A 26,005-nucleotide genomic window follows, 5' to 3' on the forward strand; every position below is an offset into this window, starting at 1 on the left:
TTATATCCTTTTAGATTCCATGCTGGTCGTTTGCCGCATGTGCGGTATGAAGTTATATCTACTTTGACTATGCTGATTGTTCATTTGTACTTATCAGGTATGCAGCTGTTTAATATAGGGGAAGCTTGTTTTTTTCCCTTCCTTTCTGACAGCTCTTGAAAATGTCCATATATACAGTGGGGATCGAAAGTTTGGGCACCCCAGGTAACAATTTGTATTAATGTGCATAACGAAGCCAAGGAAAGATGGAAAAATCTCCAAAAGGCATCAAATTACAGATTAGACATTCTTATAATATGTCAAAAAAAGTTAGATTTTCGTTCCATCAATATTACAGAAAACAAAAAACAGAAAACAAAAAAATGGCGCCTGCAAAAGTTTGGGCACCCTGCAGAGTTAATATCTTGTACTGCCCCCTTTGGCAAGTATCACAGCTTGTAAATGCTTTTTTTGTAGCCAGCCAAGAGTCTTTCAATTCTTGTTTGAGGTATCTTTGCCCATTCTTCCTTACAAAAGTCTTCTAGTTATTTGAGATTTTTGGGCTGTCTGTCATGCACTGCTCTTTTAAGGTCTATCCATAGATTTTCTATTATGTTGAGGTCAGGAGATTGTGAAGGCCATGGCAAAACCTTCAGTTTACGCCTCTTGATGTAATCCCCCGTGGATTGTGAGGTGTGTTTAGGATCATTATCCATTTGTAGAAGCCATCCTCTCTTTAACTTCAGCTTTTTCACAGATGGCATCAAGTTACCATCCAAAATTTGCTGAAATTTGATTGAATCCATTTTTCCTTCTACTCGTGAAATGTTCCCTGTGCCACTGGCTGCAATACAACCCCAAATCATGATTGATCCACCCCCTTGCTTAACAGTTGGACAGAGGTTATTTTCATTAAATTCTGTGCCCTTTCTTCTCCAAACGTACCTTTGCTCATTCCGGCCAAAAAGTTCTATTTTAACCTCATTGGTCCACAGAACTTGTTTCCAAAATACATCAGGCTTGTCTATATGTTCATTTCCAAAGTTCAAACGCTGATTTTTTGTGGTGAGGACATAGAAGAGGTTTTCTTCTGATGACTCTTCCATGAAGACCATATTTGTACAAGTATCTCTTTATAGTGGAATAGTGTACCACAACTCCAGTGTCTGCCAGATCTTTCTGGAGGGATCGTGCAGTCAAACGTGGGTTTTGAATTGCTTTTCTCACAATCCTGCGAGCTGTTCTGTCTGATATTTTTCTTGGTCTTCCAGATCTTGCTTTAACTTCCACTGTTCCTGATGACTGCCATTTCTTAATTACATTCCGAACAGAGGATATTGACATCTAAAAACGCTTTGCTATCTTCTTATAGCCTTCTCCAGCTTTGTGAGCGTCAACTATTTTCAGTTTCAATTTTCTAGACAACTGCTTAGAAGAACCCATGGTGCTGATTGTTGGGGCAAGGTCAGATGAGTCTGGGCATTTAAAACCTTTGAGATTGACATCACCTGGTCTTCCCAGATGATGATTGAGAACAATCCATGACACTGGCAGGTCTCAGCTTTGCAAAGGGGGCAGTGCATGCTATAAATTCTGCAGGGTGCCCAAACTTTTGCAGACGACATTTTTTTGTTTTCTGTAATTTTGAAAGTGTAAATGATGGAAATAAAATCTAACTTTTTTCCACATATTATAAGGATGTCTAATCTGTAATTTGATGCCTTTTAGAGATTTTTCCATCTTTCCTTGGCTTCGTTATGCACATTAATACAATTTTTTACCTGGGGCGCCCAAACTTTCGATCCCCACTGTATATATCTATTTTCTTTTTCTATGCAGTGGTCTTGGGATTAATGCAGGATTAGTGGAGATTGTGGTTTTATCTATCTGCAATTTGAATCTAAATCTTCTATAAGACGGGCCAGGTAATTTTTGTAGCTGCCTGGTCATTGAGGGATTGGGATAATGATTGACTCATATTGTTTGATTCTTATGCCGCGTACACACGATCATTTTTCGGCATGAAAAAAAAATGTTTTAAAAAAATGTAATTTAAAATGATCGTGTGTGGGCTTCACATAATTTTTCGGGTTCTGAAAAACGACAATTTTTTTTTTAGAACATGCTGCATTTTTTAATGACGTTTTTAACGATGTCGTTTTTCGTGTTGTAAAAAATGATTGTGTGTGGGCTGAAACAACGTGAAAAACCCGTGCATGCTCAGAAGCAAGTTATGAGACGGGAGCGCTCGTTCTGGTAAAACTACTGTTCATAATGGAGTAAGCACATTCATCACGCTGTAACAGACAGAAAAGCGCAAATCGTCTTTTACTAACACAGAATCAGCTAAAGCAGCCCCAAGGGTGGCGTCATCCACATGGAACATATATAGTGCCGTTGCACGTGTTGTATGTCACCGTGCTTTGCTAGAACATTTTTATCCCCTCCTCCGTGCTATCACTACTCTTATGGACTCCTGGGGATTCCCTTTGTTATAATGGATCGGCCGAATCAATGCGGTTAAAATGACCTGATATCCTAAACTTCTTTCACACTTTACTGGTCCGAGAACCCACCTTATGCTCACTCCAGAATAAAATCTTAGCTTTAATTTGGGCCCACAACCCCCCCCCCCCCCCGAGTAGCCCGTACTACTCTCTTTGTCCACAAACTAAGAGGCAGCCTTGGCGTTCCAAACATCTCAAAGTATTGCCTAGCTACAATGTTACACACGACCTCGGACATTCCTTTATGGATATTTCTGGAGATCCCAAACTGTTCATCTGTCCCAGTCTCAGCCCCCCCTCTCTTAGCACTCTCATGACCTATAGCTTGCGTCTCTGGGACTCGGCTCACTATTCAGGCAATTTAATGTCCCCCTTTCTCCTGCTCCCTCTCCTGAATAACCCTCTCTTCCCTCGAGGGCTAGACCAACCCCTGGCTTTTGCTACGGCTACTCACAGGTACCTCACTTCTTAGGATCCTGTACCTTTCCATGCTGGGCTTCCATTCGCGAGACCCATGACACACCCTCCACGGAATAGTTTTGTTATCTACAACTCCGACACTGGAGTTTGGCTCTGCGCTGAAACGCTTCTTTCCCATTCCAGACGACAAACTTTGAACATATCTGCATATCTGGAACCCGGGGCACTGTCTCCTCTATTTATTCCTCTTTGACCACGGGGGAATAGTCTCGCTCCCTCCTGTACATCTCCAAATGGGAGCGAGACTTGGCAGTCTCTTTAGATTTAGAGGACTGGAGCAAGGCCTGGTCATTCATCGCCAATGTTCTTTCAATACAGTCACCATGGAGGCGGCCTATAAGGTTCTCATTCGCTGGTATTGGGTTCCGGCCCGCATAGCTCATTCAAACCCATCGTATAACAATAGATGCTTCAGTGGATGTGGCCAACACAAAGACAAGTTTCACATTTGGTGGCTTTGCCCACGATTGGTGGGATTCTAGTCTAAGGCCTATGGCCTCCTTTTAACCCTTTTTCTTGTACCCTACCACAAAGAAACCCATCATGCACTTCTCCACTGCCCCCTCCCAGGCCTCTTCTCACACCAACAAAAGCTGGCCACCTACCTCTTTATTGCCACAAAAGGTGCTATTGCTAGAGCTTGACGGAGGTCCTCGGTTGGTTTTGCAGAGGTGAAGGGCATTCTGACCACCCTCATACTGCATGAGAAGATGACCTGTATACTTCATGAGTGTCATGTTAATTTCCTTAAAGTGTGGGACCCATAATGGTCTTATGCTCTTCCCACCCTGCCCCCGACCAGCTTGGGTATTCTGGACCATTTTAATTTACCACCCAACCCGCAGGCCCCACGCTCTCCTCTTGTCTAAGTCTACAACTCTTCCTTTTCTATTCTTGTCTTAACTGTTTCTCTCTCTCTCTCTCTTTCTCTCTCTCCCGGCCAAGTTCTACATCTCCTTTCTCTCCATTCTTTTTCCTTCTGGTCTCTCACTTTTTCTCTTCTCACTCTCCACCCTCCACCACCCTGTCCCTCCCTATTCCACCCCTTCACGCACCCCCCTTTTTTTTGTTCTTGTTTTGTTTTTTTGTTGTTTTTATTGTTTTGTTTTTTGTTAGTCTCACCATGTCTTGGACCTCTGAGTCCAGTTATTCATTCCACTTCCGGAACTTACGCTCAGTGGCATATCTAGGTTATGGCATATATAAGGGTGCCATGGGAGCCATCTGAAGGGGGCGCTCGTGAGTAACTGGGCATACTTGCCAACAGTCAGGATTTTGCCTTGACATTCCTATACTGTAGCCGTCCCAGGTAGTTTCCCAAAAATAGTTTTTGTCCTATTTGGCAGGGATGGACTGGGCTGAGTTGTCTGATATCCCCCCCTTAAAAAAGATGAACCGCTCCAGCTTGCCGTCACACGGCGCCGCCCACACAGTATGCTGAGAGGGATGTAACAGCCATCTATTAACTAAGGAGATAGCACGGGCTGCACTAGTGTTGTAGCAAATCAGTGCCCGGGGGACAGAAGGCTCCGTCCTCACAGGTGTCCGCTGACTGCTGTCACATAACAAGAGATATGGCCACCCCCTGTAGCATGCTGCAAATGTTGTTGGTTCCCTCAGCCCTGAGTTGTCCATCTGGAATCCGCTCTCTGGGAGCCCCAGTACCGTGCCCGGGAGGAAGGGGGATGCTGTGGCTTGGGCTGCACTGAAGGATACCATCAAGCAGGAGAATGGTGAGCAATACAAGCTGACAGGAGGAGGGAGGGTGATCATAGAGGGGATGACAGGGATGGAGCTCTGCTAGATAACATGATGGCAGGAGAAGGTGGTAGCTCATTGTTTATGAGACACCTAATGAGACTGGAGGTGTACTCATAGCTGAGGCGATACCAGGAGATGGGTCTCTCTCTCTCACACACATGTAATGCCAGCTCCAGATGTCTAATGCCGCGTACACACAATCGGAAATTTCCGACAAGAAAACCGTGTTTTTTTTTCAACGGAATGTTGGCTCAAACTTGTGTTGCATACACACGGTCACACAAATGCTGTCGGAAATTCTGACCGCCAAGAACACAGTGACGTACAACATGTATGACGGCGCTATAAAAGGGAAGTTCAATACCCAGTCTGGCACCCTTTGGGCTCTTTTTGCTAGTCTCGTGTTAGTAGAAGTTTGGTGAGAGACGATTCACGCTTTTCAGCCTATGTGAGTTTCAGACTGTTCCTGCTGTTCAGTTTGTGCTTGTGGGTTGTTCATATCTGTTTTTCAGTGCGTGTAGTCGGTTCGTATCTGGTTCTCAGTGCATTCTTGTCCGCTCGTTTCTGATTTTCAGTTTGTTGTTCATAGGCCTTTCTGTTCTTCAGTACATTCTGTTAGTTTGTTCTGACCAGCCGACCTTTTTCTAGCCATGTTGCGGCTACATACTCATCGTAGAGTTTGTGCTGTGCAAGGGCTTGGTGTTGGGGTTCTCACTTTGACCCAAGCCCAGTCAATGAACAGGGTGGGGAGGAGTTCATGGATGAAAAATTGGTTGCTCCAGCGTGACCAATTCTGTCATATGCCTTTGCTGCGGGAGATTCAGGAGAATCATCCTGATGATTTTAGGAATTATTTCCGGATGATGGACCCCATTTTTCACCGTCTGTTGGCTTTTCTGTCCCCTTATATCACAAAGCAGGACACCTGCATGTGGCAAGCCATCACTCCCAGGCAAAGGCTAGTTGCCATGTTACGCTACTTGGTGACAAGGAGAAGTCTGTAGGACCTCAAGTTCATGACAGGCATCTCCCCCCAGTCTCTGGGATCATTATTCCAGAGACCTGTTCTGCCATCATACAAGTCCTACAGAAGGACTATATTAAGGTAAGTTTTCTCCTTTAACATCACATTCTATGTATTTAATGTATGCTAATGTATTGTATTTCTTTCATCATTCCCTAATTACCATGATTGTAATATGCTGCGAATGTCCCCTTTGTCCTCATGCATGCTGTAAGCTTTTAATGCTCCTTTTTTGGCCTACATGCATATTTGCCTTCACTAACCTCTCCAGCATGCCATCATGGGCCCATACACACCTAGCCTAGTCACTTAACAATATATTTTGTCAGCTTCATTGTAGCGCTTTACCCTAAACACACCCTAAAATGTCTACAAATGTTATTGTTGTCATTAAATTCAGGTAGATGGGCCATCAGAGGGGGTGAGGAATCTGATAAGTGGATCTTATATTTTTGTCTAAAAATACTCCTTCAAATAAATGTTATACTGATGTTGGCCAAGAATGTTTGTATCTAATCTGCTTGCAATGTTATGTGCAAAAGTACTAATTATTTTTTTTCTGGTTTGAATCCACAATTTCCTTCAACGTCACAGTAATGGCAGACGGTGGCTTCCCAATTTGCTGAGCGGTGGGACTTTCCCAACTACGTAGTTTTCCAGACGGCTCCTGGGTGGTGGCTTGGTATTGCCACCTACTGAAGATAACTTGGCAGGACTTCCATTTGTCTTCGTCGCAGATGAAGCATTTGGTCTGGGCGAACATCTGATGAGGCCATTCCCCCAGAAGATCCACACCCCAGAGAAGAGGGTTTTTAATTACCGGCTGGCCAGAGCCAGAAGAGTCACGGAGAATGCATTTGGCATAATGGCCAGCCTCTTCCTTACATCAATAAATATGAATATAAACTGAATCACATAGTGCTTGTATGCTGTGTTCTTCATAATTATTTAAGGAGACATGTTCCAAATGATGTGGCCAAAGTTGGGCATGAGGCCGCAATTCCAGACATAAATGCAATGACGGCCCTGGAAGATGGCCTTCCTGGCTTGCCCCCCAAAATGCCCATGATGTGCGGCAAAAGTATCTAGACTATTTTAGGGGTAGGGGGGCCATTGCTAGGCCAGAACATTTCTGAATCTTTTATAAAATAAAAAAAATATTGATCTGAAATCATCTTGAATTTGATTTACTGCTTGTGTTTCTTTTATTAGCTGTCTCCTAGGTTCTCCTGGTGCCAAGTGGATTTTCCTTTATTAAATAACCCCCATTGTCACTGTAAACACCAACTTACTACAAAAAACGATATTAAGCATTGAAAGAAGAAGCCACAAATTGTTGAGTAGAAAACCTTTTACTCTGTACACATTCACATATGCGTTTTAAAATTTTTGGGTAAAAAAAACAACATCTCTGTTTTATAAAGTATTACATAAAAAAAAAATATGGGCATAAACAGGCATGTTTCAAAACATAACATACACAACTCTAGAACTTACAAAGTTCAACATCAAAAAAGTGAAGGCAATATCGGACATTATAGTATGTCAGAAATGTGTTGATCTTGGCTTCATCAGATGGGGTGATGTCCCTCCTGTAAAAGCCAAATTTTGAAGATGCACACAAATTGAGAGGCAAAATGTGGATTTCCTTTCTGATCCCATGCCTAATGTTAACATGTGCTATCTCCCATCATGGGAGATCAATGGACTTGTTTTGGGGGTGCAACCCCTTCCTCTCACCTACTTGAGTTGCGAGGAAGGGGTTGCACCCACAAAATGTGTACATTGATATCCCGTGATGGCAGATAGCACACTAGACACACTGGGCCAGATTCACGCAGATTCACGCAGATCTGCGGCGGCATAACGTATCGCATTTACGTTACGCCGCCGCAAGTTTTACGGGCAAGTGCTTGATTCACAAAGTACTTGCCTGTAAAGTTGCGGCGGCGTAGCGTAAATCCCCCGGCGCAAGCCTGCGTAATTCAAATCAGCCGGGTAGGGGGCGTAGATCATTTAAATTAGGCGCGTTCCCGCGGCCGAACCTAATGCGCATGTGCCGTCCCTAAAATTTCCCGACGTGCATTGCGCTAAATGACATCGCAAGGATGTCATTGGTTTCGACCTGAACGTAATTGACGTCCAGCCCTATTTACGCAAACGACGTTAAATTTCAAAATTTCGACGCGGAACGACGGCCATACTTAACATAGGATACGCCACCTAGGGGGCATGTTTATCTTTACGCCGCGTATCGCTTACGGAAACGGCGTATCTTTACTGCGACGGGCAAGCGTACGTTCGTGAATCGGCGTAACTACTCATTAGCATATTCTACGCCGACCTCACTGGACGCGCCACCTAGAGGCCAATGTCAATATTGCACCCTAAGATACGACGGCGCAGGCCGTCGTATCTTAGGCATGTTTAAGTGTATCTCAGTTTGAGAATACATTTAGACATACGACGGGCTTAGATTCGGAGTTACGTCGGCGTATCTACTGATACGCCGGCGTAACTCTTTGTGAATCTGGCCCACTGGGCCAGATTCACATAGAGATACGACGGTGTATCTCCTGATACACCATCGTATCTCTGAGTTGTGCCGGTCGTATCTATGCGACTGATTCATAGAATCAGTTACGCATAGATATCCTTAAGATCCGACAGGTGTAACTGTGTTACACCGTCGGATCTTAGGCTGCAATTCCAGGCCGGCCGCTAGGTGTCGTTCGGTTTATTTACGCGACAAATATGAAAATGAGGAGATACACCGATTCAGAAACGAACGACCGCCCGGCGTTTTTTTTTACGTCGTTTGCGTTCGGCTTTTTCCGGTGTATAGTTACCCCTGGGTCTATGAGGCGCAGCCAATGTTAAGTATGTCCGTCGTTACCGCGCCGAGTTTTGAATTTTTACGTTGTTTGCGTAAGTCGATTCACAAAAGAGCTGGACGCAAGTTACACTCACGCCGAAACCAATGACGTCCTAGCAACATCATTTGGACCAATGCACGCTGGGAAATTTAGCCGGCAGCGCATGCGCAGTTCAATCGGCGCGGGGACGCGCCTGATTTAAATACTACACTCCCCCTACCTGCGGAATTTGAATTCCGCCAGGGGATTTACGATACGCCGCCGCAAGTTTTGAGGTAAGTGCTTTGTGAATTACCCACTTGCCTCAAAAACTTGCGGCGGCGGATCTTAAATCACATAGGTTACGCGGATCTAAAGATCCGCAAACCTATGTGAATCTGGCCCACTGTGTGCATCTTCAAAATCTTATTGTGACCCATGTGATGGGGACGAGTGTCAGTTGCGAAGATTTTTGCCCTGGAGCCATCAAAGGAGAGATGCTCTCATGGCTAGAATGAGGTGAATGCGCTGATTTTTGCTGGGGAATCCCATTGTTGGAGGAACCCTTTTTGGAATGGCTGAGTGTGCCACTGTGCCCACTTCACAGAGAGAATGGTGGCTGCCATAGTACCGATCACCTTCAGACACTGAAGAGCGGAGAGGTGAGACGAAGCGAGGGTTGAGCGGATTCTGTCCCAAATTACAGCAATCTTCTCCTCGGGCAGCGAGTGCCTTCCAAAGTGTTGAAGTGGGCAAGGGATTGTGTTGAAGGAACACAAGGGAACACACGGGATTGTGTTGGATCCAGATGGCCCTTCTCCAGATTCAGGAGCCACCCAAACTCCTGAAGAGTGGAAATGACTAAGCTCCTGTGCTCTAGAAGTTGACCTTTATCCTGAGCAAGAAGGAGGAGGTCGTCTAGGTAGTGGTAAAGACGAACTCCTTTGATTCGGAGCAGAGCAACAACAGCTAGCAGAGCCTTGGAGAACACCAGAGGTGATGTCATGAGACTGAAGGAGAAACAGGTAAACTGTAAGTGCTGATTGCCTATTGAAAAGCAAAGGAACTATTGAAAGTCTGCTGCCACCGAAACATGGAAGTAGGCGTCTTTCAGGTCGATTGACACCAACCAGTTTCCTGGATGAACCGACTGTTGGATCGTTAATAGTGACTCCATTTTGAATTTTTCTTTTGGAATGAACTGGCTGAGATGGGTTAAGTCTATGACTGGTCTCCATGTGCTGTTCTTTTTCTGTAGCATGAACAGAGGAGAATACATGCCCTTGCCTTGTTCGCTATCTGGAACAGTAATGGCTGCGCCTTGATGCAATAAAGAGCTTACGTACGCTAACAGGACCTGTTGTTTTTCTTCTGAACATGGAAGACTTGTAGGTATGAATCTGCGCCTGGAGGTGCTGTTAAAGACCCAGGTGTGGCCTGAGGAGACCGTTTTGATGGTCCGAAAGTCCCGAATTGAGGCTGCCCAGACATGCCAAAAGTGGAGGAGACGAGCCCCCACCTTGACGCCTGAGCGGGCGCAATTTCAAAAAGACTTCCCGGTTACCTGAAGAACCACTTTTTGTGTTTTTTTAAAGAGGGCTGCCTGGTTTTCCAGGATCTTGTAAACTCTCAACCAGGCCTGTGACTGCGTGCTTCCCTTGCACGATCGGTATTCTGTGTTCTTGGAAAAGAGGGTTTCTGGTTCCGTAAACGCCTATCCTGAGGGAGGAACCCTGACTTACCACCCATGGCCATGGTTATGGCACTATCAAGCTTGTTGCCAAAGAGAGACGTGCCCTCAAAGGGAATTCGGCACCAAGCTTGCTTAGAAGCTGAATCCAACAACCAGGGATGGAGCCATAAGGCACCACAGGCTGTGACCGCTGCTAACAAAACCCAGGTCACACTGGGCCAGATTCACAAAGAGATACGAGGGGAATCAGTTCCGCATAGATCTCCCTTAGATGCGACAGGTGTAAGTGAACTTACACTGTCGGATCTTAGGCTGCAATCTCCCGCCAGCCACTAGGTGTCACTTCGTTTTTTTACGTGACAAATATGCAAATGAGGAAAACCGCAGATTCAGAAACGAACGCCCGCCCGTCGCTTTTTTTTCACGTCGTTTGCGTTCGGCTTTTTCCGGCTGATAGTTACCCCTGCTATAGCAGGAGTAACTGCGGCGTATCCTATGTTTAGTATGGCCGTCGTTCCCGCGCCGAGTTTTAAATTTTAACGTCGTTTGCGTACGTCGATTCAGAATTCGGCCCGACGCTAGTTACGCTCACGCCGAAACCACTGACGTCCTAGCGACGTCATTGTGAGCAATGCACGCCGGGAAATTTAGCCGGCGGCGCATGCGCATTTAAATCGGCGCGGGGATGTGCCTGATTTAAATACTACACTCCCCCTAGCCGCGGAATTTGAATTCCGCCGGGGGAGTTACGATCCGCCGGTGCAAGTTTCGAGGTAAGTGCTTTGTGAATACTGCACTAGCCTCGCAAAATTGCGCCGGCGGATCGTAAATCAGATAGATTACGCGGATCTAAAGATCTGCTAAACTATCTGAATCTGGCCCCAGGTGAATAACATCAATAGAGGCCTCCCTCAGAAAGCCAGCCTGATTTCTAGAATAGGCAAATTTTTTGCCATCTCATTAGAGATACCTCTGAGGGACTCATCCACACTGTCCGACCATGATTCCAAGGATTTTGAGACTGCGGCTAAGGCCAAGACTGGTTTATAGACTGTTCACGCTGTCAAATAAATCCACTTCAGATCCGAATCAATTTGTCTCTCCAAGGGATCCTTGAATGAGACCGTATCCTCCAGAGGAAGCGTCACATACCTAACAAGTGTCCTCAGCACTGCCTCCACCAAGGGAGCTGACTCAAGGTGTTTAACCTCTTCTTCCTTAAAGGGATATAGCTTTGACATTTTTGACTGCATAGAGCTTTTTCTATCCATTTTGCCCCATTCATCAGAAATTATGCCACCTACTTCAGAGAGGAAAGGAAAATATTGATGCTCCTTACTGAGCTGTTTGAAAAATGTCCTCTGTTTGGGTGGAGAAGTTACGGGATCTTCCCAATTCAGAGCTTCTTTAACAGCTTTCACAAAAGAAGGGACCAAGTAGTATTCGAAGCCCATCCCTGAATCTTCTGCTTCCGACTCGCTATCCGAGGGAGGAATGGATTGGGTGGCTAGGTTGGGAAGAATCTAACATCTCAAACACCTGCCCCCCTCCTGACAGAGAGACCAGTGGCTCTGGTGGATTATTACAATGATTTCGGCCATCTTTCTCCTGTAGTGATTCTTTCATGACCTGTTTGACAACATGATCTTTCCGGACCCTTACTGTGAAATGAGGGGGGGGGGGTGGGAAGAGCCTCTACTGCAATGTCCAGACTTAGGGGAAGACCCATGGTGCCTGGAACCAGGGGAAAAGTTCTGGTGGTGTGAAGACCCGCTCCGTCTGCGGGAACTGTGCTGTGGATCAGACCTTGAAGAGAGAGAAGAAAGTTAGAGAAGAGAGAAATGCATAAAACTATGCATAATGCCCTGTACTTACTCCCCCCCCCCCAGCAGGCAGAAGATAAGAAAACAAACAAATGTCCCACATTTCTACCTGCTGCGAGAGGACTGGCCACCAGGAGGCAGTGAAGGGTCCATAGCTATCCAAGTTTAGACACTGCAGGTGGGAAAGCGAAGGATCAGATACCAGTAAGGGAAAATAAACCCCCCCCAACACCAGTACTTACCTGGGGTAGACTCTGCTTCCCCAGGTTTTAAAGGTGGTGCCACATGACGTCCCGGCAGGGCCAGGCCCGGGAGACTTGCGCGCATGCGCAAACCAGGCCTCGCTTTCATTCCGGGACTGCGCATGTGCAGAACGGTGATAGAACCCGGAAGCGAGAGAGAACGGTGGCTGTAGCGCAGGGAAAACCAGTCGCCATGTACAGGAACATCAGAGAACAGAGAAAGCAAACAAAGGCAAGATAACATATACAAACACTGCTGTCATGAAGGCGACATCAATTTTACCACCACCTACGATCGATTAGGTCAGGGAAATCCCGAACACAGACACACACAGGACTTCTAGGGTAGATAATGGCTGCCTGCAAACTGCTAGGAAATCAGACCTGAGTGCTTTTCTAATTGGCAGACATGTTTCCAGCTCTTCAGCGCTACTCTGCATATACAATCAATACCCTGCTTAACAGTCAAGGCTTATCGGATGGGAGGTGATACCATATCGCTTGGCCGATCCTGATCGTAGGGGAATCGTCTTCAGGTAGGAGAACCAAACATATGGTCCTATGGAGGAGGACAAAAAGTAACACGGCAGGCAGTCCAGAGCAAAGATTTATGGGAGAGGTGTCCTATAGGGTAGTTATGGAGGTGGGGCCACCCCACACGTATGCTGCCATGGAGCCTGTCGGGAAACTAAAACTTGGCCTGGGCAGGAAGGGGGTAAAAATGCCCTGTATTGAAGTGGTTAAAAAAAGTGATTTTTTTTTTCCCCCCCCAAAAGAAGTGCGCTTGTAAGACCGCTGCACAAATACGGTGTGACAAAAAGTATTGCAATGACTGCCATTTTATTCTCTAGGGTGTTAGGAAAAAATATATATAATGTTTGGGGGTTCTAAGTAATTTTCTACCAATATAAACTGTTTTTAACTTGAAAAACACCAAATCTCAGAAAGAGGCTTGGTCCGTAAGTGATTAATATCAATAAAGTGCTTTAATTTGTCGTACAAATACTGTATATATTTAAAATAGAATCTTTATTATTTTTGGGAATAACATGGTGTGGGTGGATTTCTGCCAGTCACAGGCTGTGTCCCACCCCTCCATCCTGTGTCTTAGAATAAGAGGGAGATGAAGCCACCATTAATCTACATGTAATATTTTGCCCGATTGTGTTTAGCTGGTTAGTGGAAATGGAGAAGGAGTAAGGGGGTGGGTTGTCCTTTTCCACTGTGTATACGCCCACATGTGTTACTCTATAGTCTCATGGGCTGTTCAGATGTGATAGGGAGGAAATTCTCTGCTACATGAACAGAAGGGGGAGATATAGAACAGCAGGATCAACCAGTTTTTTTTGCAGAATACAGAAAACAAATCTCATAGTGACTGAGTATGAACAGCATGTAATACACCATTTATTGATAGTTTTTTATGATGTGGGTTTAGTGACACTTTAAGCAATGCATAGTAACTATTGATGTTGGGTATATAAATGCTATATACTATTCATTTGTTCTCTTTCATTATAGATGCTGTATCATGTACCATATCCTTCTTTAATAATGGCAAGTAGATCCTAATAAAGCAATCTTATGTGCGAAACACATTGATCCACCAGGCTTTTCTATACATGTATTATGCTATTGAATGCAGATATGGAATGTTATAAATGTCTCTGTTTTGAATATACCAATAAAACTGTATTTAGTATGGTTTATAGTACATGCCTGTCTTTGTGGTGCACACATTATTCCCCTACTCCAATCCTGTGATACAGAGATTGGAGGCCCGGTCTGGTTTCCAGTGTTACAAATATATTGAGGATAGTGCCTAATTTATCTTTGCAAAGGTACTCCACCCATTCTCATGTTATGATCATCTGTTTACATCAGCCTCCTCTTAGACATACAGAGTGGTTCAGTCTGGATCCATTGAAAAACTGGCAGACAGATCTAGACTGAACACCCATGTGAAAGGGCTCTAAAGAATAGTAAGCTGCAACATATTACATTTTTGTTTTTGGGTTTGGATACACTTTAAGTTTCTACTCTTAAGGGCATATTTATTAACCACTTCACCCCCGGAGGATTTGGCTGCCAAATGACCGGGCCACTTTTTGCGATTTGGCACTGCGTCACTTTAATTGACAATTGCGCAGTCGTTTGGGCTCCCAAACAAAACTGACTTCCTTTTTTCCCCACAAATAGAGCTTTCTTTTGGTGGTATTTGATCACCTGTGCGGTTTTTATTTTTTGCTCTATAAACAAAAATAGAGCGACAATTTAAAAAAATATATATATTATTTCCTTTTTGCTATAATAAATATCCCCCAAAAATATATTAAAAAAAAATTCCTCAGTTTAGGCCGATACGTATTCTTCTACATATCTTTGGTAAAATTACATTTTTATTATTTATTTTTAATAGTAATGGCAGCGATCAGTGATTTTTATCATGACTACTACATTATGGCGGAAACATCAGACACTTTTAACGCTATTTTGGGACCATTGTCATTTATACAGCAATCAGTGCACTGATTACTGTGTAAATGACACTGCCAGTGAAGGGGTTAAACAGTAGGGGGCAGGGAAGGGGTTAATTGTGTCCTAGTGAGTGATTCTAACTGTGTGGGGGCTGGGCTTACTGTGACATTACACTGATCGCTGCTTCCGATGAGAAGGTGTCATGTCACAAGGCAGAACGGGGAGATGCCTTGTTTACACATGCATCCCCCCCCTTTCTGCAGCTCTGTGACACGATCGCGGGACACCAGCGGACATTGAGTCTGCGGGTCCTGCGGGTAGGGTCACAGAGCTTGCGGCAGGGGCACGGCGCAAAATTCAAAGCAACGTATATATACGTTGCTTTGCGCAGCTGTGACATTCTGTCGACGTATATGTGCGTGGCATGGTCGGCAAGCACAACAGTTAATCTGGCATTCACCAAACATTCATTATATGGTTAGGAATATATATGAGTCTCTATCCTTATGCCTACAAAATCAAGATACAACTTGCATATTTTATAATAAAAATGAAGGGAAAATTATAATTTTCTATGAGAAATGTTTTCCTTTCCTATTTTTTTTCCTTTCTGTACTGACATGTTTTCTGTTCTAAGCACTATTCTAAAAGCAATCTCTTTGTAGCCAATTAATGTCTCTTGGTCTTTATATCACCATATGCTTCTTTTTCTACATACTTTCATTTTTCCTCTTAGCCCTTTTTCACTCCCACTCTCTCTTTCACTCTCTCTCCGAGTGCCTTCTGTAATTATGTTAATTTCAGGTCATTTTCACCCCCACACAGCAAAGAGAGAATAATAATAGAATCGGAGGATACGAGGGAAAGGAAGAAAAGCAGGGAGCCTAGAATAAACACACAGGAAAAAGAGAGAACTGAGAGAAATGGAAGGTCAGCAAAATGGAAGGAGACGGAGGAAAGTATGTGAGACTGTCCCTCCAGGATAGAGATCAGTGTTGCAGCTTATATATCTGTCATTTGTCACCTCCCCCCAAGCAAGAACATCAGGAAAGGGAAACCAGCTGCTCTGTCACATACACTACTATACCAGCAATTGCTGAGTCCGTGCCAGCCATCAGCACTCACACATAGCTATGTTATGACATGTGTTCACTGAGCAGTCACAGCTGATGTAGCAGCAAGGTGAATCCTCCTCAAATAAAAGTTATTGCAACACAAGTATAATGCAAGAATATATTATCTGCCTTTTTTCTGTGGTCACGTTCAAATATATACCAAGGCCCGTGCTGGTAAAATTAACGTATGGCAAATTTTAGCCTAATATACGTATGTACAGTATATTTAAAAAAATCAGCAGTGGATATTCCTTTTCTTTTACTGGTACATCGGTCATGTGTATCGCAATCGTCGTAGGAGCCCCAATGCATGCGTTTACGTTTGTACGTGCGTATATGTGGGGGGCCTCAAAAAAAAATGGGGGGGGGGGATTTTATGTGCTTGGGTGTAACTTAATTTTTTTTGTTAACCTATTTTTACATCACATAGGGGACAAACAGTCCCCTATGTGATGATTTTTTGGTGACTGCTTCTCTTTATTTTGAAATGTCTAAAAGACCCTGCATGTCTCCCCTGTATTTCACTGAATGTTTTGCAATGCAGATCGCAGGGACACCGAGAACGTAACCTGGAAAATAAGTCAGAGACGTCGATTCCGGGTCACTGCAAGAAGGGTATGCGCTCTTCCCCTTCACCTCTACCCGCCGGCAGCTGCCATGACTGTTCTGGGCCCGCAGATGGGCAAGTGGAGCCCGGTAAGCACGGCGGGAGAGCACGAGCAGGGGGGCGTTGGTACCGGGGGTGTGTGAAAGCGATCGGGCGGCAGCGGCGCAGTCAGTTTCACACACAATCCCGGTAAATTCATCCACTGGATTGTGCACAATACACCCGCCGTTAAGTCCGTACAACGTACAGACCTGGTGGCGAAAGGGTTAAGAGGGCAAGTGCTCTCCAATAATCTTGTGATTAAGTAAATCTGATCCAAGCATACCATGTGGCTCAGAATTTATCGTGATCGTCATATAGAAAAGCATTTAGGCCTTCCATCAACATTGTATTATTCATCCTTCAGGACCACATTTCTATGTATCATGTACCCGATGCTGAAGGCCAATGGAGAGAGGGTTTGCCTTGCGACTAAGTTCCAGAGCCCCCTGAGGGTAAGGCCCAAAATAGCACGTGTATCAGTAAAGAATCCTTGTAGTTCTTTTTTGGGAATCTGTTGAGGTTTAAAAGATATGTTTATAGTTGTGAGTCTAACTCAAACTCTATCATATTAGATTTTGAATAAAAAATGGTAGTGCTTAATAAAACATCAACAAAATCATTAAATGAAGAGTAGTATTTGTGGGAAGGAGTTGGTGTCAGTTAGACATAGTGACATAGAAGAGTCATCCCTATAAATTGATATGGGAAGAGGAAGGGTGTAATTGGGACTTTAAAGTGGTTGTAAACCCACTTTGACAACTAGCACCTACAGGTAAGCCTAGATTAAGGCTTACCTGTAGGTAAAAAAAATATCTCCTTAACCTACACGGCACAGGTGCACTGAGCGTCCCGACATTCTGAATAGGATCATGCCGGGATTATGTCGATCCCACGCGCAATGCACGGGAGTGATGTCATTGCTGCTCCGGCCAATCACAGCGTCAGAGCGGCGATACCAGGAAGAAGCTCTGAGGGAACATGGCGCCGGAGGGGAACGAGGAGCACTTCGGGGGCTTCGATTTCAGGTAAGTGCCACATAATGAGCTAGTATGCTATGCATACTAGTTCATTATGTCTTTTTTTTCTTGCAGGATTTTTTTTCAGGATTATTTTAAGAGGGGTTTACTTCCTCTTTAAATACACTTCTATGTACTCTCAGATAAGCGTAAGCAAAAAGTTAAAAGCAAATACTTTTATTTTATACAATTTAAAAGAGCACAGCAACAATATAGCTGCATATAATATATTGCAATAAACAATGCACTAGTCCTTGAGATAGGTCAACGTGTTTCAAAGCTGTGCAGCTTCTTCAGGACCACTCAGGTGTAGTGCAGTAGAGAACAATGATGATAATAGTAAACACAAATCTACAACGTAAGAGAAGAACACTGATCAAAGAGGATTTTTGTATACAACAATAATACATTATTACATCTTGGTCATACATTGGTATAGGTCAGAGAATTATGTCAAACAAAGTACAGTCATATGGATATGAAAATATGCCTCATGTATGGTAATATAAGCAATATGTAATAATAGTCAAAGGTAATAACCCAAAGAACATTTACTCACCCCAAAATAGGTGGGGCAACATGCAGAGTAATATAGAGGAAGGAATCACTGGTCTAATAAAGCCTACTGGCCCATGGGAGGTCAACCCTCATTGACAAATCGGTATATATAGTCAAGCTGGCAAGGCAATGCTTCATACACCACTTGTATAGCTCCACTTCACAAACATCCCAACATTTCACACCAAAGTATCCCTTTAGGAAAGCTAGACACCCCGATGTCTCGTCCAACTTAAAGCGGGAGTTCACCCATTTATTAAATTTTTCCCCTTTTCCCCTTAGATTCCTGCTCGTTCGGTCTAGGGGAATCGGCTATTTGTATTAAAATATGATCCGTACTTACCCGTTTTCGAGATGCATCTTCTTCCGTCGCTTCCGGGTATGGGTCTTCGGGAGCGGGCGTTCCTTCTTGATTGACAGTCTTCCGAGAGGCTTCTGATGGTCGCGTCACTCGTAGCCGAAAGAAGCCGAACGTCGGTGCGGCTCTATACTGCGCCTGCGCACCGACGTTAGGCTTCTTTCGGAAAATCGTGACGCGATGGATGCGACCGTCGGAAGCCTCTCGGAAGACTGTCAATCAAGAAGGAACGCCCATTCCCGCAGCCCATACCCGGAAGCGACGGAGAGGATGCATCTCGTAAACGGGTAAGTAATGCTCATATTTTAAAACAAATAGCCGATTCCCCTAGTAAAAACGAGCAGGAATCTAAGGCTAAAAAGTGCCCTCTAAGGGTGAACCACCGCTTTAAATTCACTTCACGCACATGACGATCATTCACCTACACAAAATACTTATCATAAATCTATTGGTACTTCAGAGATTAGCCAAACATTTGACATCATTAATCTTACCAATATCTCTTTTTCACAAGATGAACTATCTTTGCTCAAATTAGGTTTGAATATATGTCCCACCAGAAATGTCCATGTCCTGTCAGAGGTGAGGAGACCGATGTGTGTTCCCAATACAGAGGAACACACATTGTTCTCCTCCCCTTGTGAGTCCCCTCCCACTACAGTTAGAATCACTAACTAGGGAACATATTAACCCCTTGATCGCCCCCTAGTGTTAACCCCTTCCCTGCCAGTCACATTTACACAGTAATCAGTGCAGTTTTATAGCACTAATCGCTGTATAAATGTGAATGGTCCTGAAAACGTGTCAAAAGTGTCTGATCTGTCTGTCGCAATGTCACGGTCACAATAAAAATCGCAGATCGCCGCCATTACTAGTAAAAGAATAAATAAAAATGCCATAAATCTATCCCCTATTTTGTAGATGCTATAACTTTTGCGCAAACCAATCAATAAACGCTTATTGCGATTTTTTTAACCAAAAATATGTAGAAGAATACATATCGATCTAAACTGAGCAAAAAAAAATCTTTTTTTTTTTAAATTGTGATATTTATTAAATAGTAAAAGTATAAAATATTGTTTTTTTTTCAAAATTGGCGCTCTTCTTTTGTTTATAGCGCAAAAAAAACGGAGAAGTGATCAAATACCACCAAACGAAAGCTCTATTTGTGGGGAAAAAACTCCATAAAGATTTAATTTGGGTACAGTGTTGCATGACCACGCAATTGTCATTCAAAATGCGACAGCGCTGAAAACTAAAAATTGGTCTGGGCAGGAAGGGGGTGAAAATGCCCTGTATTGAAGCAATTAAAGGGGTTGTAAAGGTTTGTTTTTTATTTTCTAAATAGGTTCCCTTAAGCTAGTGCATTGTTGGTTCACTTACCTTTTCCTTCCATTTCCCTTCTCAATGTTTTTTTTCTTTGTCTTAATTTCTCACTTCCTGTAAGCTTGCCCCCATCATCCGAGCCGTTCTGGTTGGGGGTTAGTCAGCCTGCTCGCCCCCTCCCTTGGGACTACATCCCTGCGGGGAGACACTGTGCATTCACAGCGTCTCCCCGCAGGGATGTAGTCCCAAGGGAGGGGGCAAGCACGCTGACTAACCCCCAGCCAGAAAGACTTGGATGATGGGGACAAGCTTACATGGAGGAACAAGAATTGAGATATTCAAAGAACACTTAGAAGGGAAATCGAAGGAAAAGGTAAGTGAACCAACAATGCACTAGCTTAAAGGAACCTATTTAGAAAAAAAAAACCTTAATATTTTTAACCATTCATTTGGTCACTTAAAATTCATGAAATAACCAATTTTGGGTTTTTGGTACATAATGGTTTTGCACTTTAACAAATTTTTAGTAACCAGTGTTTTTTTCACTTTAATTATTCATTCATTTTGATCATTCTAAACTTGTTGGTTTGATCATCAATTAAGCTTTTGTTTTTTTGCACATCTTTTTTTTGTGTATAGAAATGTAGATCGTTTTGACCTTGTCAAAGATCTGCAACTCTTTGCTCGGAAATTACATTTAAAATCTTTTTTTGCTACTCCTTCTAGACACCTACATAATGTTCTAAATCTGAATGTGCATACTACACCAGGGCCGACTACCGTGCACTTAAGACACTTACCTTATTGGAACAAGAGGGAGGTATTTGGGATAATCCAGAAGAGCTTTTCCGAAATAGTGAGTCTATGAATGAAAGCACAACTTCCACTCCAACCCTAGTTGTTCAGGAGTACAAAAACAAATCTTTCTTATTTCCCCCCACCACCAATCCAAGGGTAAAGCTCTTTCTGGATTTGACATGAAATGATATTAAAAATGTGAAGATAAAAAAATAGGGGAAACAATCTGACACAGGGCAAACTTCAGGCCTTTGAAACATTGCGACAACATACTGTGACAGGAAGTCAGGTAAATCTGTGGGTGTTGTCACTGATGGGACATACATTTCTGCCTTGTTTAGACGATACACAGATTGTTATTGGGCGTCGGCTAGAGGCTGTTAGAAAACTTCAGCTATTCAGAAGGAAGCAATCAAGGCCTTTATAAGTAGCCAGAGGGTTACCACTTGATTGCTGCATCACTCCTAAGGCTGTGTGAGTAGGAGAGTAGTGCCAGAAAGTCTCCTTATGAGGTGAGGAGACCATTGACTTTTTCATGTGTTATCAATGTCAAAAGACTACTGTTTGTGCTGTATGACCAGCATTGTCTGCCCAGCGCTAGGCCGAGCCAGACTCCATAGATAGGTTCCTGTGTGGAAGGTAGACGCCCAGAGTGGCTAGGATTTATTTTATATTTGATTTTGTTTATGCGGTTTGGATGCTTGCAATTATTTTCCAGCAAGATGGAAAAATAAACCAAAAACTTTATTTTTCAACTGTCTTCGACTGCCAGTCTGTATAAAATCAGTGTGTGGTGAACCCAAGCAAGGGGTCACACACTCCGCTACCGAGCTATCCCCTCACAATATATATATATATATATATAGAGAGAGAGAGTGAAAAAGTATAAGTGTACAAATCCACACAAATGATCGATAAATAATCAATAAATGAGGGTATAACACAACCATCCACACCCAATATGGTACAAGTGTTAGTATATATATATCGGACGTAATTGTATATAAAGGAAAGATATATATATATATATATATATATATATATACATATATATATATACTAAGCACTAATTAAGTGCCAGAGTCCATCCCAGAGTATTAGCTTAATAATCAGAAATGGTTAAAGTTCCATGAATCCAGCCGGGAATTGGGAGTGCAAGCTCTTATGCCGCATACACACCATCACTTTATGTGATGAAAAAAAACGACATTTTCTGTGAAGTAAAAAACGACGTTTTTGAAACTTAAATTTTCAAAGATGAAGTTGCCTACACACCATCGTTTTTTCACAATGCTCTAGCAAAGCAAGGTTACGCGTTCACCACTTTTTTCCATTGAAGCTCGCTTCATAACTAGCTTCTGGGCATGCACGGGTGTAAAAACGTCGTTTTAAACGTCGTTTTTTGCTACACACGGTCAATTTCTGTGAAGTAAAAAGCGGCGTTTTGAAAAACGACACATAAAATTGAAGCATGCTTCAATTATTTTTTGTCGTTTTTTAACAAGACATAAAACGACGTTTTCCCCCACACACGTTCATTTAAAGTGACGTTTTTAAAAACATCGTTTTTTTTCATCACATAAAGTGATGGTGTGTACGCGGCATTATAGTGAGGAAGGTGCTTCTATGTCACAGGTGGGTACGCAAGTGGTTCCGGTGCTCCCCCTCAAGGGTCCCCACTCACCAGCTCCTACTACCCCTCAGGGGGTGTATCGCATATAATGCAGACTTCCCAAGGTTGCTCTCTCCCAGCTAGTTCCCTTCTCCGTCCAGATGGAGGGCCTCCAATGTGATGTAGTAATCCTCAGAAAAAAAGAAGAAAAAGCGCCTTCCATGGTGTAGTAAAAATTGTTTTATTTGGCCCAACACTGCTGATTGAACCAGCGTTATTGACAACAATGGCCAGCAATAATATAACAAAAGTAAAAAATATATATAAAAACTGCTATACGATAGCTAATAAAAACACGCTGCCGGGTGTTCTATATGCGCCACTGCTGGGAACCGTGGCTTGCGATCCACCTGCATTCCAGCTAGCGTAGAACCCGGACGTAGCAGTGACGCTACGTCTAGGTTGTACGCTAGCTGGAACGCAGGTGGATCGCAAGCCGCGGTTCCCAGCAGTGGCGCATATAGAACACCCGGCAGCGTGTTTTTATTAGCTATCGTATAGCAGTTTTTATATATTTTTTACTTTTGTCATATTATTGCTGGCCATTGTTGTCAATAACGCTGGTTCAATCAGCAGTGTTGGGCCAAATAAAACCATTTTTTACTACACCAAGGAAGGCGCTTTTTCTTTCTGAGGATTACTACATCACATTGGAGGCCCTCTATCTGAACGGAGAAGGGAACTAGCTGGGAGAGAGCAACCTTGGGAAGTCTGCATTATATGCCATACACCCCCAGAGGGGTAGTAGGGGCTGGTGAGTAGGGACCCTTGAGGGGGAGCACGGGAACCACTTGCGTACCCACCTGTGACATAGAAGCACCTTCCTCACTATAAGAGCTTGCACTCCCAATTCCCGGCTGGATTCATAGAACTTTGACCATTTCTGATTATTAAGCTAATACTCTGGGATGGACTCTGGCACTTAATTAGTGCTTAGTGTATATATCTTTCCTTTTATATACAATTACGTCAGATATATATACTAACACCTGTACCATATTGGATGTGGATGGTTGTGTTATACCCCCATTTATTGATTATTTATTGATTATTTATCGATCATTTGTGTGGATTTGTACACTTAGGGGCAGATCCAGAAAGAAATACATTGGCGCAGCGTATCAGAGATACACTACGCCGCCGTACCTTACCTGGTGCATTTACGAATCCTCAGCGAGTTTGTTGGGAGCGGGTTTCATTTAAATGAAGCGCGTCCCCGCGCCGAATGAAATGCGCATGCGTCGTTCCTAAATTTCCCGCCGTGCATTGCGCTAACTGACGTCGCAACAACGTCATTTTTTTAACTTAGACGTGACTTACGTCCATCCCTATTCACGGACAACTTACGCAAAAAAAAAAAATTCAAATTTCGACGCGGGAACGGCGGCCATACTTTAACATGGCAAGTCTATCTATATGCCTCAAAATAGCAGCTTTAACTATACGCTGGAAAAAGCCGACTAGAGACTAGAGATGACGTAAGAGAATGCGACGGCCGCGCATACGTTCGTGGATCGTCGGAAAAAGCTAATTTGCATACCCGACGCGGAAAACGACGCAAACTCCACCCAGCAGACGCCGAAGTATTGCATCTGCGATCCGAAGGCGTACGAAGCCGTACGCCTGTCGGATCTTACCCAGATGCCGTCGTATCTTGGTTTGAGGATTCAAACTAAAGATACGACGCAGGAAATTTGAAAGTACGCCGGCGTATCAGTAGATACGCCAGAGATCTTGCTCTGTGGATCTGCCCCATATACGTTATTACTCTCTATATATATATATTTTTCTAATATCATATATTTATATTTTTATATGGTTTCTTACACTATTTGGAATTACTTAGTCACATATATATTATTGTGTATCACGTTTTGTATGTGAGTACTTAGGCCTCGTACACACCAGCGGATCTGTCCAGTGAAAACGGTCCGCCGGACCGTTTTCAGCGGACATGTCCGCTGCCGGATTTCTGTCTGATGGTTGTACACACCATCAGACAGAAATCCGCGCGGACACGATACGCGGTGACGTGGCCGCGCCGTGGCCGCGACGATGACGCGGCGACGTGCGCGGCCCTGGAAGGTCAATGCTTCCACGCATGCGTCAAATCACTTCGACGCATGCGAGGGCTTTCGGCCGATCGGACATGTCCGGTGAGTCTGTACAAACGACCGAACATGTCCGACGGACAGGCTTCCAGCGGACATGTTTCTTAGCATGCTAAGAAACATTTGTCCGCTGGAAACTGTCCCATCCGCCGGACAATTGTCTGGTCGGCCGTACACACGACCGAACATGTCTGCTGAAACTGGTCCTTCGGACCAGTTTCAGCGGACATGTTCGGTCGTGTGTACGGGGCCTAACACATTCCAACCAATAGATCCCACAGGGATTGTGTGAATTTTTTTATTCACACTTTTTGAGTAACAATTGGGATTAATATAGGCATTTTGGGGAAGATCCACAAAAGGATTACGCCGACGTATCTATTGATACGCCGGCGTAATTTTACATTTCCCGCGTCGTATCTTTGTTTTGTATCCACAAAACAAGATACAACGACATCTGGGTTAGATCCGACAGGTGTACGCCTTAGTACGCCGTCGGATCTTAAATGCAATTTTTCGGCGTCCGCTAGGTGGCGTTTCCGCATAGGGTATGCAAATTAGCTATTTCCGACGATCCACGAACGTACGAGCGGCCGTCGCATTTTTTTTCGTCGTTTCCGTTCAGCTTTTTCCGGCGTATAGTTAAAGCTGCTATATGGTGGCGTACTCAATGTTAAGTATGGCCGTCGTTCCCGCGTCTAATTTGAATTTTTTTGCGTTGTTTGCGTAAGTCGTTCGTGAATAGGAATGTGACGTCATTTACTTTCACGTCGAAACCAATACGTCCTTGCGGCGTACTTTGTCGCAATGCACCCTGGGATATTTTAAGGACGGCGCATGTGCCGTTAAAAAAAACGTCGTTTAGGTCGGGTCACGACGTATTTGCATAGAATACGCCCCCATCACTCCCATTTGAAATTGCACGCCCTTACGCCGCAATAGATACACTACGCCGCCGTAACTTACAGCGCGGATTCTTTGAGAATTCACAAGAAGAAAAAGTAAGTTACAGCGGCGTAGTGTATCTTAGATACGCTACGCCTGCCTAAAGATAGGCAGATCTTTGCCTTTACCCCTTCTTGCACATTAGACACATTTTGTCTTTTTGCCTTTACCCCTTCTTGCACATTAGACACATTTTGTCTTCATTAGACCTCTTTGCAGAGGTCGACCCTAACACTTACCTGTGTTGTATATAGGGTAGGTAGCGCCACCCCCCCTTTCTTTTTTCAACAAAAGGCTTTATGTTTTCAGCAAGGCATGTAAAAATAGCCAGTGTAAAGGGAGACTATCAATCCAGCTGTTGGCACTTGGCTGGATATGTAAATATGAAATTTAACAGGTACATTATGCTGAAAGGGAGGGATAAGCAAATGTACTTTCATTGTTTTTAAATCTTCTAAAATGTGTGTAACATTTGGGGGTATGCTGAACCCTTAAACAGGACACTATTTAGAAAGATTAGGCTAACATCTGCTTTATGTTTTTTTCCATTTCACCTTTTTTACCACAATTTGTTTTCCACTCTGTAAAAAATTGAAATAAAAAGTTGTTGTTGCT

Source organism: Rana temporaria, chromosome 11, assembly GCF_905171775.1.
Source record: "Rana temporaria chromosome 11, aRanTem1.1, whole genome shotgun sequence".
Classification (NCBI taxonomy): Eukaryota; Metazoa; Chordata; class Amphibia; order Anura; family Ranidae; genus Rana; species Rana temporaria.